The sequence below is a fragment of the Danio rerio genome, chromosome 19 (genome assembly GCF_052040795.2).
Source record: "Danio rerio strain M-AB ecotype USA chromosome 19, GRCz13ab, whole genome shotgun sequence".
NCBI classification, from domain to species: Eukaryota; Metazoa; Chordata; class Actinopteri; order Cypriniformes; family Danionidae; genus Danio; species Danio rerio.
The window spans coordinates 31,657,912-31,673,684 of record NC_141039.2 but is presented as its reverse complement, the minus strand read 5'-3'; the positions used below and the strand labels follow the sequence as shown (position 1 = coordinate 31,673,684).

Sequence of the window (15,773 nt, the reverse complement as noted above, 5' to 3'; positions counted from 1 at the left end):
TCAGCCTCCACATCAAAGTTGAAAAAGGTAAAATTAGAGGCTGCCAGAAATGTAATATTGTGGTCAGCACCACCTCACATACAGAAATAAATTTACATAGGCGATCAGTTATTTTTATGTTTGGTATAAAAACACAGTTCACCTGTAATTCCTTTTATCATATCACACTCGGTGTGAAAGGGCCTTTAGTATTCAGAGAAATGTTGCTGTGCCTCTAAACTTATTTCCCATCTGCTGAAAGGATGTAATAAAACTGTTCTTACCTTCGTGCCCTGAGCCCTTACATGAGGGTGAATCAATCTGAGTGAGCTTCAGTGTTAGGGTTGCAACCTGTGCATACAAAGATCTTCCTGTTCTGACAGTTAACAGTGAAAATAGATTTTGCCACTAATGGCTGAATCACTTTAATAAAGGGAGAAATTAGATATATTTGCAACACCCCTTTGTGTTTTCGTACCTGCATCCAATAACCACATTCGAATAAAATTTCATTAAAAAGCAAGAAAACAACCCTCTCTGCTGAAGCTGTTTTTGAGATACAGTCTTTTCTGTGAGGTGTTTCCACAAACAAACAAAGACACACACACACACACGCACACACACACACACACACACACTGACAGAGAGAAGCATCTACGATGACACTTTCCTTTAGTGAACCAGAACTAATTATAGAGTGGCAAAGTTGATTATCTGGCAATATTCTCCACACAGTGTAGGAGTGATAAGAAGCACATCTGGGAGATCTTATCCGGTCCCGTCGGGCTATGAAATGACTCTCTGCTCCATGTGAAGGCAATCATTGAACATTTCATACTCCCGCACACTGCTAACACACTCATGAGGCTCTCTATACCAGACCCTCTTACTGGAGTCAATCCTTGTATTAATATGCCAAGAGAGAAGTAAAAAAGTGGCATGTTAATACACCATGGTCCAAAACGCACACAAAAAAATACTGTTATGTGGCTTGCAGTTCAAGTAAGGTGCTGAAGTACAGATATTTATTGACAAAATACACTTTTAGAAGCTATACACGATTTACCACAAGAATACTTCAAAGAACAAACTCAAAAATTGGATCATTTTAAACTAAATCAAAGCAAAACTAAATGTATATAATAAGTTTTAAGCAGCTTCTCAAATCAAGCTTCTCTTTAGTTGACAAACACCTCTGAACTTCCATTGATCTATGACGATTATGTAATAGATTTAAAGGGCTTTTATGCATAATTCACACCGCATGATTTTTAAAGTTGTCAGATCACCTACACTGTAAACGTGATTAGTTACTTTACTTTAAAAGTAAACTTGATGTATGATTACTTACATGGTTTGTTTACTTGATAATTGTAAGGCAATGAGTTTACTCTCTTTTTTTAAGTAAGATTCAGATGCTGGTGTGTTCACAACACACAAAGGATTGGTTACAGTGGGTTACACACTGCATGACTTTACTATAGGCAGAATCATCGACTACTCAGTCAGGCTTGCTAAGTTGTTAAACTAAGTTTCACAACCAAAAACATGCCAAAACTGATAAGAAAATAACATCAAAATCACACATGAGTTCCAAGAACTCATACAACACGAATGAAAATATTGCACACCTCAGACTAAACATCAAAAAGACATGCGTTATCCTGCTTTCCTCCATTTCTTTGGCCTAAAAAGACACAGGAGCCTACTTGGCCCTGTATTTTGGTCTATAGCTTCTCACAGATGTCCTGTATCTTGCTCTTTCATTGGCTGTAGATCATCGCCAATGTATTTTTCAGTCAGAACATTTATCATATTCAAATTGGGGCTAAAATCATAAAAAAAGTTTCAGTCAAAAAGTGAAAAATGTTATTAATTTTGCTTGTTCGTTTGCATTTTGGGACTGAAAATGAATACATTTGAGAAAAAAAGGTGAAATCAGAAACGGGTCTGGAATATGTTGTACAACGTTTTTGGCCATTTCAACAAAAATTCAGCCAAAAGATCGGAATAATTGACACCATTTATAAAGTACAATCTTATATATTGATCTTCTTTATATTTAAAAAAAGTTGTTATAATAAAAATAATAACAATAAGGTCGCTAGTTGGAGTCCTGGCTGAGCCAGTTGACGTTTCTATGTCAAGTTTCATGTTCTCCCCGTGTTCGCATGGGTTTCTTCCGGGTGCTCCAGTTTCCTCCACAGTCCAAAGATAAGCACAATAAGGGAATTGGGTAAACAAAATCATTGTGTATGAGTGCGTGTGTGAAAGTGAGAGTGTATGGGTGTTTCCCAGTAATGGGTTGCCGCTGAAAGGGGATCCGCTGCATAAAACATATGCTGGAATAGCTGGTGGTTAATATGCGACCCCTGATAATCAGAGACCAAGCTAAAGGTAAATTAATGAATGTTTGAATAATCATCTTTTTTACATTATTATGACTCAGGGAGTTAAAACTTCTCTTTTGTTGACAACAGTTTATAAACCCCCATTAGAAGTTTGTAAAAATGATTGGCACATTTTACAACCCCAAATCTATGCTCTAGGCAAATCAAAGATTCCAAACTGAGTTTGTGCTCAGCAGCATTTTCAGTGAAATATAAAAGAATATTTCACTCTCAAACACACCCTCAAGCCGAAACATAAGCTGCTTCAAGTTAAACACTGTTTGATTTGGAAGTCAAACACACCTTTTATCAAGTAGCAAGTTCACTGTGACAAAGTAATACAGCAAACAAATAACTTCCAATAGTAAATATGTCAACACATACAGTATAAGAATAATGCATTCTGCAAGCAGTTTCATCAAGTATTTGAATAGGTGTTAAAAGTTTAGAAAGCTACGATTAACCTTGGGAAAGTTGATCTCAGAATACAGAGGGAAATGGATGATGAAGATAATGATAAAAGTATGAAAGAAGAATGGGACGCGCTGTGAACTCGGCAACACAAGGGCAAAGCGCAGACAGACAGTGTATTTTATTCAAGGTCGGGCGACCGTCTTCACTTGGACTTTTATTAATGGTTATGAGACAATAAACCTTGAACTTGGCTTTGTAATGTTTCGGAAGAAGCATTTTGTTTATGATTATGGAGTTTTATGGAATACCCTTGGCATGAGTCAAAATGGCATTTATATGAGATTGAGAAGCATTTTGCATTTCTGCAAAGGAAGACTGATGAATGTACAGGAATATATAGCTCTTATTTTATGAACACCATGTCTAGAGGAATAATCAATCTCGATTGCCCTCAGCAACCCGTGGCAGTGCTCGAGGAGATATATCTGTGTGTAAAGTCTACAGAGACAACAAATACACAAAGTACTCCAACTTGCTGGAAAATAAGGAAAATCTGATATTAAATAGACATGACTGGGTTGATTGGATCATTGATGCCATGTTCTGTTAAGCATCAACAGCAGTACAAAAGAACTGCATTTATTTTAATGCTATGAAAGACAATGATAATTTCATTCATTCATTTTTCTGCGGCTTAGTCTCTATTTCAGACGTCGCCACAGTGGAATGAACCACCAACAATTCCAGGATTTGCTTTACGTAGTGGATGCCCTTACCGCCACAACTCAGTATTGGGAAACACCCATACACACTTATTCACACACACAAACTCATACACTGCATCTGGAGAAAACCCATTTGAACACAGTGAGAACGTGCAAACTCGACACAGAAACGCCAACTAGCCCAGCCAGGACTCTAACCTATATATACTGTTTACATCTATATATTTATATACCTATATATAAATATATACAGTGACACTGTGCATAGCGTATACAGTAAGAAACTGTTGAGAAATACAGTATAATACTGTAAAAACAACAGAAATCGTCCAAAGTGTATAGTTTTAAAGCTGTCCAAATGTGAATGTTTATACACATCAGCTGCCGACCAGAAGTTCTTAGCATTCTCCTTGAGTATACACACAAAGCATAATGGGTAATTTTGCGTTTTAAGAAAAAGGTCTATAAGCAGGATTAGAAAGTATGTACCAAATGCTGATGTTTTCTTCCAGTAGTTATATACACTTGGGAACATAGTAAATATATATATATATATATATATATATATATATATATATATATATATATATATATATATGTGTGTGTGTAAAGTAAAAAAAAATATTTACGAATAAAACTTATGCAATCTGCACTCCGAAAAAAAAGTACACAGACTGCCGCCTGGTGGTTCAAAGTGAAAATTTATTGATATTAACTTTTTAGATACAAATGCGTACATGCACAATATTCAACTTTTTTTTTTTTTTTTAAGGATAATTTATGAAGTCATGCCTGGTTGTGACTGCTAATATGCCTATGATTTGATGCCTCGCAAAAGTTGCAGACACCCTTGCCGATATCAAAAGGCTTTTTTGATGCAAAATTATTTTTTGGCCTAGGCTACTATCATTAAGAATTTTTTTTTCTAAATGTAGAACTAAATACATTGATATGCATTGAAATACATGATGAATAATCTTGAGACATGAAAGTATAAAGCCTGCAGTAGGGCTGTGCAATTAATCGAAAATACATTTACGATTTAGGCTTCTAACGATTATGAAAAGCCATTAATTAAGATAAACCATTATTCCATTATTTACTGCCCCCTTACCAGTTGTACACATTTGTTGCTCTTAAAAGCGCGAAAGACTGCATGCTTATGTGTGTGTGTGTGGCGCACAGACACCATCAAAAGTATGCGGTCAGGATTTGGTCTCATTCTTACACTGTAACGAGCAGAGCACACTCATCTAAAGTCATCTTAACGTTAGCGTTTTAATGGTCAAATAGGTGTCAAAACGCGGTGTTTAGTGATTATTCATATTAACCCTCATTTGTGTAATAAACAAACGAGTTGAGGATTCCTGCTGCCGCCTGTTTTTATCATTATTAAAAAAACAACTAGGAGAAAATCCCTCACTGCTCTTGACTGAACGACTTTTGTAGCTAAAGTGTTTTTCGTACAGTAAAGAAGCTTAAAGCACAGCTTGTTTCATATTTTTACTCTATTGTATTTATTTCTCTTTCCTTTGCAGAGAGGAAAATAACTGTATACTGGAGGGCGCCATAGCGACCAGCGTCTTCCAGTAGAACTAACTTCCGTTTACAGCGTGTACAACTGGTAATTTGCGCTCCGAAAATGGGTTTTAATAACGTTTTTAATGGATAAGAGTGTTTTTGTAACACACAACTTAGAAATGTGTCTGTTAAAGCCGTTATAATATGTCACATGTGGTTCAAGCGCATCAGAAATACGAGAAAAACGTTCTCCTAGTTCACGTGTCTGCCGTCAGAAATACAGTGGGTGTGTGCGTTCCCGGCCTGTCAGCTGTTAGCTCAGCGGCTCTTTAACACACATGCACACACACACACAGAGAGAGAGAGAGAGAGAGAGAGAGAGAGAGAGAGCAAACCAGAGTACTGGCATGAAACTTAACAAGTATGAAAGTCGTGCAATTTACAAAAATGACCAATAAAAGTCTGTTATTGATACTCTGCTGGCTGATTTGCTGTTCATTCTAATCGCGAGCCGTTTGTGTTTTATTTCGTGTGTTGTATTCACCACGGTTTGTGTTTTTCTGTCATTTTGAAATGACACTAGTCTATATTTTCACTTTGTCACAGTAATTAAATCAGTGTGTCAGTGGCACAGTACAGGCTACGTGTGTGTGTGTGTCAAACATTTTGGTGAATTACATTTGTTTGGGCTGGTTATATATTTGAAATAAAGAGAAAATGTTGACTTTAGCGATGACAAGGCATTTAAACTGCAGAAGATGCCGTCTAAAAACGAGGGGAAAATGCCTCACAGCAGCTGTTTTCCATCCTATTAGATTGCATTTCTTTAAATGATCAGTCCAGGAGATGGTGCAGATGGACAACAGTAATAGTTCAAAGAGGATAAAAGCAGGTAAATAGATTAAAACTATCGTTTCAAAGCTGTCCAAATGTGACTGTTTACACACATCAGCTTCCGACCGGAAGTTCTTCGCATTCTCCTTGCGCATACACGCAAAGCATAATGGGTAATTTTGCGTTCCAAGAAAAAGGTCTATATACACAGTTGAAGTAAGAATTATTAGCCCTCCTGGATATTAGCAACCCTTTTCCCCCAATTTCTGTTTAATGGAAAGAAAAAAAATTATCAATACATTTCTAAACATAATAGTTTTAATCACACATTTCTAATAATTGATTTCTTTCATCTTTGCTATGATGACAGTACATAATATTTGACTAGATATTTTTCAAAATACAAGCATTCAAATTTAAAGTGCAATTCAAAGGCTTATTTAGGGTAATTAGGCAAGTCATTGCATAACAGTAGTTTCTTCTGCAGACAATCGAAAATATATATTGTCTAAAGGACTAATAATATTGACCTTAAAAGAGGTTTCGAAATATTTAAACCTTCCTTTATCCTAGCCAAAACAAAACAAATAAGACTTTCTCCAGAAGAAAAAATATTAGAGGAAGTACTGTGAAAAATTCCTTGCTCTGTTCCTTGCTCTTTTAAATATTTATTTTCTAAAAATCTAAAGAGCATTAATAATTTTGACTTTAACTGATAATCGTTTTGAATAATCATGATTACAATTATGACCAAAATAATCGTGATTATGATTTTTTCCAAAATCGAGCAGCCCTAGCCTGCAGCTCACAACAAAGGTGGAAAGTCATTGCGTGTCATATTTAACAAACCGTTTACTGCTAATTTTATGTAATTTTGCTCACATGGATAATTGAATATTAATCAAATGATGTCATTACGATGCTGTCAGCCAATCATTGCATTGCTGATCATTATTTTGTGGATCGCTAGATCTGTCCTTCATCATAGATATTAGATCAGTTTATCCAGACATTTTGATCTAATTCCCGAGATTGTTTGAAGAGTCAAATTAGTCAGAGATCGATTATCAAGATTGAAAGATCCAGGATCTGTCAAATCATCTCAGATCATTTAAGCGAGGTACGAAAAAGACCCCAGATAAGCACAACCATTTTAAGGATGCAACATGCACATCCTCCTCTTGTGAAAACAGAGGCTGTGGTTTAGTTAATAATCTTGTAAATAAAGTTGAATTTCTTGCACAGCCTGATCATTTTTCTTCTTAAGAACTCAATGCATCTCAGTTTTTTTTTTTTTTTTTTTTTTTTTGGACTTTCAGATTGTTTGTAACGTGACTTGCATTTTAAGAATCATCAAGGACCCTAGTTTTTGCTAAAAAATCTTCTTTAACCCTCTACTAAAATATAAAATTACCTACAATATATCTTCAAAGACATGAGGTTGACTAATATTTTCAGTTTGGAGTGACCTATCTCTTTAAATGTTGCTATTTTTTGTTAACAGCTTTAAGTCTCCTATACAGACCAAAAGTCCGCTTGACTGTGGCTGAACTTTAAAATATGAGAACTAAGTAAAGGTTTCAGAGTTTCATCGTCCACAACACTACCAAATCATCCATCGTCGATTGCATTGGTGTGTCTTTGTGTGTGCTTGCTTCTTCTTCTCTTCTGTGATGCCCTTAATTAGTCTCTTATACACCGTTCTCACATTAACACTAGGATAATTGTCTATCACTTTGCAGAGTAAGTAGTTTAATGAGAAAAAGTTGTCACATTCACAGTGTGATTTCTCATACTCTATCTACATTGCTAGCAACTTAGGATGACAGAATGTTTAGCATTGCATTATAAAAACACTGCATTATTATAAAAAATAACCAAGATATAGTAAAAAAAAACAAGCCTCATCTTACGAGGAAACATAAGTATTTTACGTTTTGTCAGTTTTGTTGCTAATTTGTATATGAATTCGTATGAGCTGAGTCTTACAAAAACGTACAATTTTAAAAAGGAGGCACGGAACACAACCCCACCCCTAACCTCAACCTTCATTGGGTGATGAGAAAATCGTACTAAATTGTACAAATTAGATCATATACATTCATAAAAATTAGCCAATAAATCAAAAAGTTACGAATTGCCGTGAGATTGCATTGTAAAAACACAGATTACCCATGTATTGTCACTATTACTGCATTCATGTTTTATATTGGCATTTTTACTTTAACAAATAGTTGAATTTATTTACTTCTTTGATGCATGTGATGTTTAGGTGCAAGGACGCCCTCTATCTTTCAGTATGAATGAAACAGATATACTCTAATGCATATAATACATAAATAAGATAGTATTTCTCTATAAAAGATACCAAAGTTTTATCTTGTATGATGTATCGCAATAACCAAAAAATGTTGTGATATCCAAATTTTTCAAGGCTTAGTTTGTGTTTCTGGGGTGCAAACAAAGTGTGCTTATGCTTATTTTGTAAAAAAAAAAAAAAAAAAAAAAAAAGAAAAAAAAAAGAAAAAAAAGAAAACATGTTATTTTTCATATATCATACTTTATTTGTATACTGCTACTCAGCTAACATGAAAACCACTATATTTCCTAGTTCCTCCGAAGGCCAGCCCTCAAGAGGCTCTAATTGGGCAGCTAACATAATGCGCTGTGATTCGCGGATCTGCCCCACATCACCAAGAAATGTCCTGCCTCTACTAGCACGCACTTTGCCTCTGTTGTGTATATACTGTCAGTCAGTGTAACTGTTAGCCGTATTAGTTTGAGCCTGAATCTGACAAAAAAAAATTAAGAAGACTTAGGGATGCACAATACCATTTTTGGAACTGATCTGATCTTGATACCAAAATTATGAGTATCGACCGATACATATACAATTCCGATTCTGTGCCTTTTCATTTGTTTGTTTTCTCCATAATACATTTTCTGTAGTTCAGATGATAAACTCAAATAATGTCTTCTTTAGTAAAAAATAACGGACCTATAGGCCTACTACACAGGGCAGACAGCATAATCTAACTAAAAACATGATGCTTGCTGTAAACTAGGCTACATTATTTGAGCATTCGTTATGATCTGTTGTGGTCTAGCTTATGTTTCCTTTTTTAATATTAAGATTATTCCTTGAACTCTGTAACAGGCTATTGATCCTAATAAAAACACAAACAGGTCTGTTTAATATAAATAAAACTACAGTGAAATATTCACTGTTTCAGAGTAGCCCATATTAGGCTAAATACTTTTCTGTTAGTGACAATCTATACTGCGCCTGTCAGTTTCACTTTTATTAGTTTAATCAACTTTGATCACAATGAGTCAGGCTTTACAAACTATTCGCAGCACTGAAAGTTTTCCCCTCGGAAGAATAAACTCAATCGAGAGGATGAGAGAAAAGAAACTTTTAATATTACAAAATATTAATATTACATATTAATATTATATTAATAGAATATTACATTTTACTGAGCAGCGCACATTGCGCCTGTGCAGTTGGTTGCATGAATGAGGCGCTTGATGCATCACTGAGACAGAGCGCGCAGCCCTCCAGTATCTGTGGACACTTTCAAACCAAAACAGTAGCAAAAAGGGAAGAAATCAGTGTTGAGGATCTGTTCAATGTATTTTAGAGCCTTTTGATACAAGATTTTACACCCCACACAGCAAGGGGACGTGTCCCGATGCCCTGTAATTTTATAGCAGAGAAAGCTAAAATGCCATCCAAACGTTTCTGTATTTGGCCTTTCAAAGGACATAACACAAAAACAGAAGTGCTTACAATTTTAATTTAATTATGCTACAGGGAATTATAAATAAAGATATAGCTCTAAAATTCGACAAAGGAAAACTTCCAGGATCTCTCCAAGTTCAGTGTTGGACTCGGCAAAAGACTACTCAAAGAAGAGTCAGCTCCAACCATTATAGAAGAAACTGTGGATTGTGAGCCACAACCTGTAACCTGTCTATTACATTCATAGTTTCCAGCGGTAACAGTATGTTGTAGAGGATATAAACAAAGATGTAAACAATGGAATATGATATTTGGCACCGTTAACAATTTAGCTACAAGTTCATATTTACTGTATCAGTCAAATCACTGTAAACACCCACAATCTTAAGCAGCATTGCAATTTCTCGCTTTGCGGCCACTTTCCGTGCATTCTACATCTCAAAAAACAAACTCACAAAAGAAATGAGAAAGTTTTATATTACTTACACCTGCTTATAACCCGAATACAAATGAAATACACTTGTCAGATATTATTTTAGAGAGTTGCATGGGGTTCAGCTGTGTCCTTTTTAGGGATGCACAGATCCCGTTACTTGGATCAGATATCGGTTCAATACCGCATATTTTTACTGTATGGGGTATCGCCCAGCTGGTACCGATCAAAATCCGATCTTACACTATATTTTGTGTAATTATAAGCCAACAAAAGCCATGAATGTAGCCTATTATAAGGCACTAGAAAGCTGTAATGTAGGCCAACAATATCTTACATATTCTGTCAATCATTCTCCATTCATTCACAATTCAAACTGCGTGTCGCGTTCATGACAACACGGAAAACTTTCTTCAAGACTATTTGTTTGTTAATATAAGTAATAAGTGGAGAAATGCATTTAGTTTTGCATTAAAAGGGATCATTTTGATCTGAAATAAGAAGTTCATTGCCATTTCTAAATCATGTTGCGCTGTGTCTATTATTAGCAGATCGCATTCGCAGCACCGGATGAGAAAGAGGGTTATTACCTGCTCTTTACACACAAAGTAGGCCTACCTGAAATTTAAAATAGTAAGGGTGAGCTTCAAATAAGGAATAAGGTTATTTGGAAAATAAGATTACTCTTGATATTTTAATTTGACATTCATTTTACAAGCATATCTATGGCATATCTAAGCATATCTTTGTTCCTCTAGATCATTTTCTCTTAATATTCCTAACAGTACAATAATGTTCAACAAGTTCATTATATTGTTACAGAAAAGCTTTTTTAAAGATTTGTGAAGTTATTATTTTTTTGTCAGCTGAAAATAGTTAATTCTAATAAGCAGCCTTTTGACATTCTATGGATGAACTGTGCGAAAAATAATGGCACTTTATTGTACCCCAGTGTTTCCCTTACCATTATATTGGTAATATAACAGCTAATTATTTCCTATATAGTGACAGAACACAACAGACAGTGGAATTCCTCTCGCTCACACAAGTGAGCACTCTCCCAACAGTGGTGAGAGAGTGTGTGTAGGAAAATATGTCACATCAACCAGATGTCCATGTACATTGTATCAATCGATTGTATCTAAACTTTCAACAGATGCACTAGTTAGTTGCTTATTCAGTATATCATGCAAACTATGCACATATATACAGTAGGCTACTTTTAATGACCCATCGAATTTATAGTGAGAATACAGAACAAAAGGCAGATCAGTTTTAATTATATAGAAATTCAGTGAACGAATGCAAAGGATTTACATTTTTACAGACTAGCCTACTAGGATTCATACACTCACCAGCCACTTTATTAAGTACACGTCCAACAGGTCGTTAACACAAATTTCTAATCAGTCAATCACATGGCAACAACTCAATGCATTTAGGCATGTAGACATGGTCAAGGCGATCTGTTGAAGTTCAAACCGAGTATCAGAATGGGGAAGAAAGGTTATTTAAGTGACTTTGAACGTGGCATGTTTATTGGTGCCAGATGGGCTGGTCTGAGTATTTCAGAAACTGCTGATCTACTGGGATTTTCACACACAACCATCTCTAGGGTTTACAGAGAATGGTCTGATAAAGAGAAAATATCCAGTGGGCGGCAGTTCTGTGAGCAGAAATGCCTGGTTGATTCCACAGGTCAGAGGAGATTGGCCAGACGTAATCCACCTGATAAAAAGGCAACAGCAACTCAAATAACCAATTGTTACAACCGAGGTATGTTGTTCATGTTTACTGAACTCAAATGGCCATCACAGTTACCAGACCCAATACAGCACTTTTTGGATGTGGTGAAATGGGAGATTCGCATCATGGATGAGCAGCGGACAAATCTGCAGCAACTGCATGATGCTATCATGTCAATATGGACCAAAATCGCTGAGGAATATTTGCAGTGCCTTCTTAAATCTATGCCACAAAGAATTAAGGCAGTTCTGAAGGCAAAAAGGGGTCCAACCTGGTACTAGTAAGGTGTAACTAATAAAGTGGTCAGTGAGTGTATAAATATAATTTATTGTTCTAAATCTCTGAATAATCTGTCTTTAGATTAAAATGCTTAGATTTATAATGAAAGTGCTGTGATTGTATGCTGCACAAAAAAGCAAACTGCATTAGGCCTAAAAAGCTGATTGATTGAAGAAACAAATTCCCCATGAATAGAATTTGACAGATTTCTATTTTTGAAAAGATTTGAACAAAGTTGTGTTTAAATTGATCATTTACAGTCCTTCATGTATAAATATGATGAAGTAGACATTTTGATGTTAAAAATTAACACCATAACACTTAACACTTCTCGCTTCTCTCAGTGTTCAATGAGATCAAAAATTAATGGATAATTAAGATGTGCAAATTTGTGTATATTTTTACTATAAAACAACAAAATAAATGTCACTAATACCACTGCAATTTTTGAGAAAATGTACTGTAAAATCGGTCAATTTAGCAGTAGGAAAACAAGGAAACACTGTATCCAGATATTTAAAACACTCCACTGATTAACAGATTAATGTAAATTACTCTCAAAGTCCCTACAAAACATCACAAAGCAGAAAAAGTTGGAAACTATATATATATATATATATATATATATATATATATATATATATATATATATAGCCTAGCATTTCACCTCCTTCCACACTCTACGGCTGAAAACGCACATCTTGTGACCAGACACAAACACACACTCTGTCATGCGCTACAGCATCTGTGCTCCAGCAGTCAGCGGGTGCTTTGAGCACAAAACCCCAGAAAGCAGTGCACGTTGACAGTTCATCATGCTGGATCGCGTCTCATTATAGTTGTTAAATGTGATATTTAATTAATCTTATCTCTATCTAACAACTCTTCGGTCTTTTAAATCTATCAGATAACGTGTCCCAGCGTCAGTACACTGCTTCAGTCTTTCGCTTTCATGCTTGTACTTAGTAAGTTTAGCGAAAACCTCAGATACTGTTGGTTGGTTGCTGTCGTCTGTGCATTGTTTTCACCAAGCACGTTTGTCGACACCATTATAACGACACAGATCACGCTGCCTATTTATGCCAGAGTCCCGTGGAAAAAGTGATTGACAGGAGGTAATTTGTGTGTAACTTATCTTTATTTATTTATGATTTGGTTATGGGTAAAACAAAGACCATGCGGGTCAGGTAGTTAAAATGGTAGGCTTAAAATAATTTATTCGTTATGAATTAATGAATTATTCATAAATAAGTAATTTACCGCTGCCTATGACGACAATGCCATCAACCATCGCAATGTTTTACATTAGATATTGTACGATGCCAAATTGGTCAACATCGGCCAACCCTAGTTGTAACCTAACTTTGGATTTTTTTTTATTATTTAATTTAAATGAATCTTTCTAACCCAGTGGTTGAGTTAGTCCATACATGACCCAACATTTAGTTAGAACAACCCAGCATTTTTTAGCATACAGAACGGGGTCATTGACAGTGGAGACGGGCTCTTTCACTCACACTGAGATGAACCGCAGACACTGTCTGGCAGGGAGGAGAGATGAAGTCCCTCGACACTTCCTCACGCTCCACTAAAGCAGGTTTCAGCGGGAAATCAATCCATATCCCTCTCTCTGGGAATTCACTACCATGTTTATCCTCTCTCCACCTGAATGGCTATGAGCTTATCGGTCCGCCCGAGGAGTCCACACTGCTGAGCACAAATATTCCCTATTACTGACACTTTGTAGAAGGAGATATGTGGAATGTGATACCTACTTTATTTCTTGACATTCAAAGAATCTAAAAGAAGCCTTAGTATATAATACTTGTCTGCATGTTTTTTTTTTCAGATTTTGTGTCTGAGGCCAAAAAATGTTTATGAAAGCAGATGTTAAATGGTCAGCACAGCAGTATTGAGATGAGTGGTTCTTGGAAACCTGAAAGTTGTGTCGCTTTACCCTACTTTTACTAAAGAACAACAACAACAATAAAAAAAAAAAAGAATATTGATTTTATAATTAAAAAGTCATATCTATGTTTAGGTTCTCTTTATTGCTCTATTTTTTTTTTCCTTTCAAATAAGAAAAAAAATTCTCAATACATTTACCCAATTATTAATTATGCTAATATGATTTATAAAAACACCTCTGATATTAATTTAAAAACTTTAAATACTCTCTTCAATTCTCTGTGTAGGTTTGTTTTAAGATGTCCGTATAAATCCCATCATTGCATATTATACGAATCTCTTGGTTTCCTTCAACATAATTATATTGCTATTTGTTTCTTTTTAATGTGTTTACTTTAGTTTCCCTTTTTATTTAAAGCAGTTTTTTGTTCCATTTACCTCCTCTTATCATATTCTGTTCGACATGTGCAAGTGCCTACTGAAGTGCCGTGCCCACTACTCCATTCATTGGTGATCCTCCAGTTTTATCCACCATACACAAACCATAATACAACAAGGGCCAACAAATGTCTTCTCACAATCTAAAATTAATAATGACTTCAATAGAATCCTAAATAAATCATATATAATATTTGATTTGTCAGGTAAAAAAAAAAAATCATGCATCCAATGATAAATGGCCAACATCCATTGCTCCAAGATAAATATAAGACTTTCAGCTCCAACCCTGAAAGTGTCTGTAGGTCCTTTCAATACAAATCTCCTTTTGACTGGAACAACCTTCATTATTCTTTAGATCAATTAGGACATTTAATCTTTTCAGGACTAATCTATGTTCTTTTTGGAAACAATTTGTAAATGTTATTAATATTGGTTCCAATTTAAAAGTTTATTATTTATTTGTATATCAAATTGTACGTTCGATCATATGTTTTTATTTGCTTGGGCTTTAGACTGTGGGAAGTGTTTCAGGTGAAGTGTGCTGCTTGTCTGTTTGATTGTTTTGTTAGCTGTATGTTTGTCATGACGTAATGTATTCTATTTGGTTTATGTACTTCTTAGGGACCCCCTCGAAAATAAGCTGGTTCATCTCAAGGGGCTATCCCATTCAATAAATTCAATTTAATACTGTGCCCTACAGTAGTATTTTTCCAAACTTTGGTCTTGTCAGAAAGTTTTTAGGACAACTTTGATTAAATGTTTAAATGTGCTGATATTTGTAAGTATTAGTTAAAAATACATCTATAGCATTTATGAAATGCATAATTGTAAAGTTACAATGTATTTTTTTTAAAACCTAAGCAATATTTGGTGTTATTTAATGGAACTTAAGCTAATAACAACTAATAATGAACAGTTGAATGTTTATTAACTGATTTTAACACTGCATTCTAAGCAATTGATATCCAGTTGTTGTTAAGTCAATAGCAGCAGTCTAAACCAAAGTGGCACACAGTAGACTGTGAAACTTATTATAGTGACATTCTCTAAGAGTAACCTGAGGACATGTGCCATGCTCAAGGCATGATGGTAACTGCTCATGGACACTCCTTGGTACTGTAGCTTCAAACCTTTCTCAACGACAAATGATTTGCCTTTTCATATTTTGTGTGGAAGAGGTTGTTTCAGTATTTATATTATGTTAATAATAACAACAAGTTATAATTACACATTTATAGATGTTCATCTAATTGTTACCTGATCATTTCTGACCATTAACTGTAATGTTAGGGTAAGTTAGGCAATTCAGCAGAGGCTCTTTGCCTTCCATTCAGATATACACCCAGAGCCTGGTTGCA

The 15,773-nt window shown here is 35.2% G+C and overlaps 1 long non-coding RNA gene across 23 annotated transcripts in view; it reads right to left on the bottom strand.

The window, feature by feature from the left end:
- LOC147832587 (uncharacterized) overlaps positions 1-15,773 on the bottom strand; it is a 348,986-nt gene that overhangs the window by 287,505 nt on the left and 45,708 nt on the right. For 5 of the 23 annotated variants that reach the window (XR_015516902.1, XR_015516919.1, XR_015516920.1 and 2 more), the window contains exon 3: positions 13,584-13,776. The exons of the other annotated variants lie outside the window; for them this stretch is intronic. This is a non-coding gene — a long non-coding RNA (uncharacterized LOC147832587). The remainder of the gene's footprint in view (positions 1-13,583; positions 13,777-15,773) is intronic. 23 annotated transcript variants of the gene reach the window in all.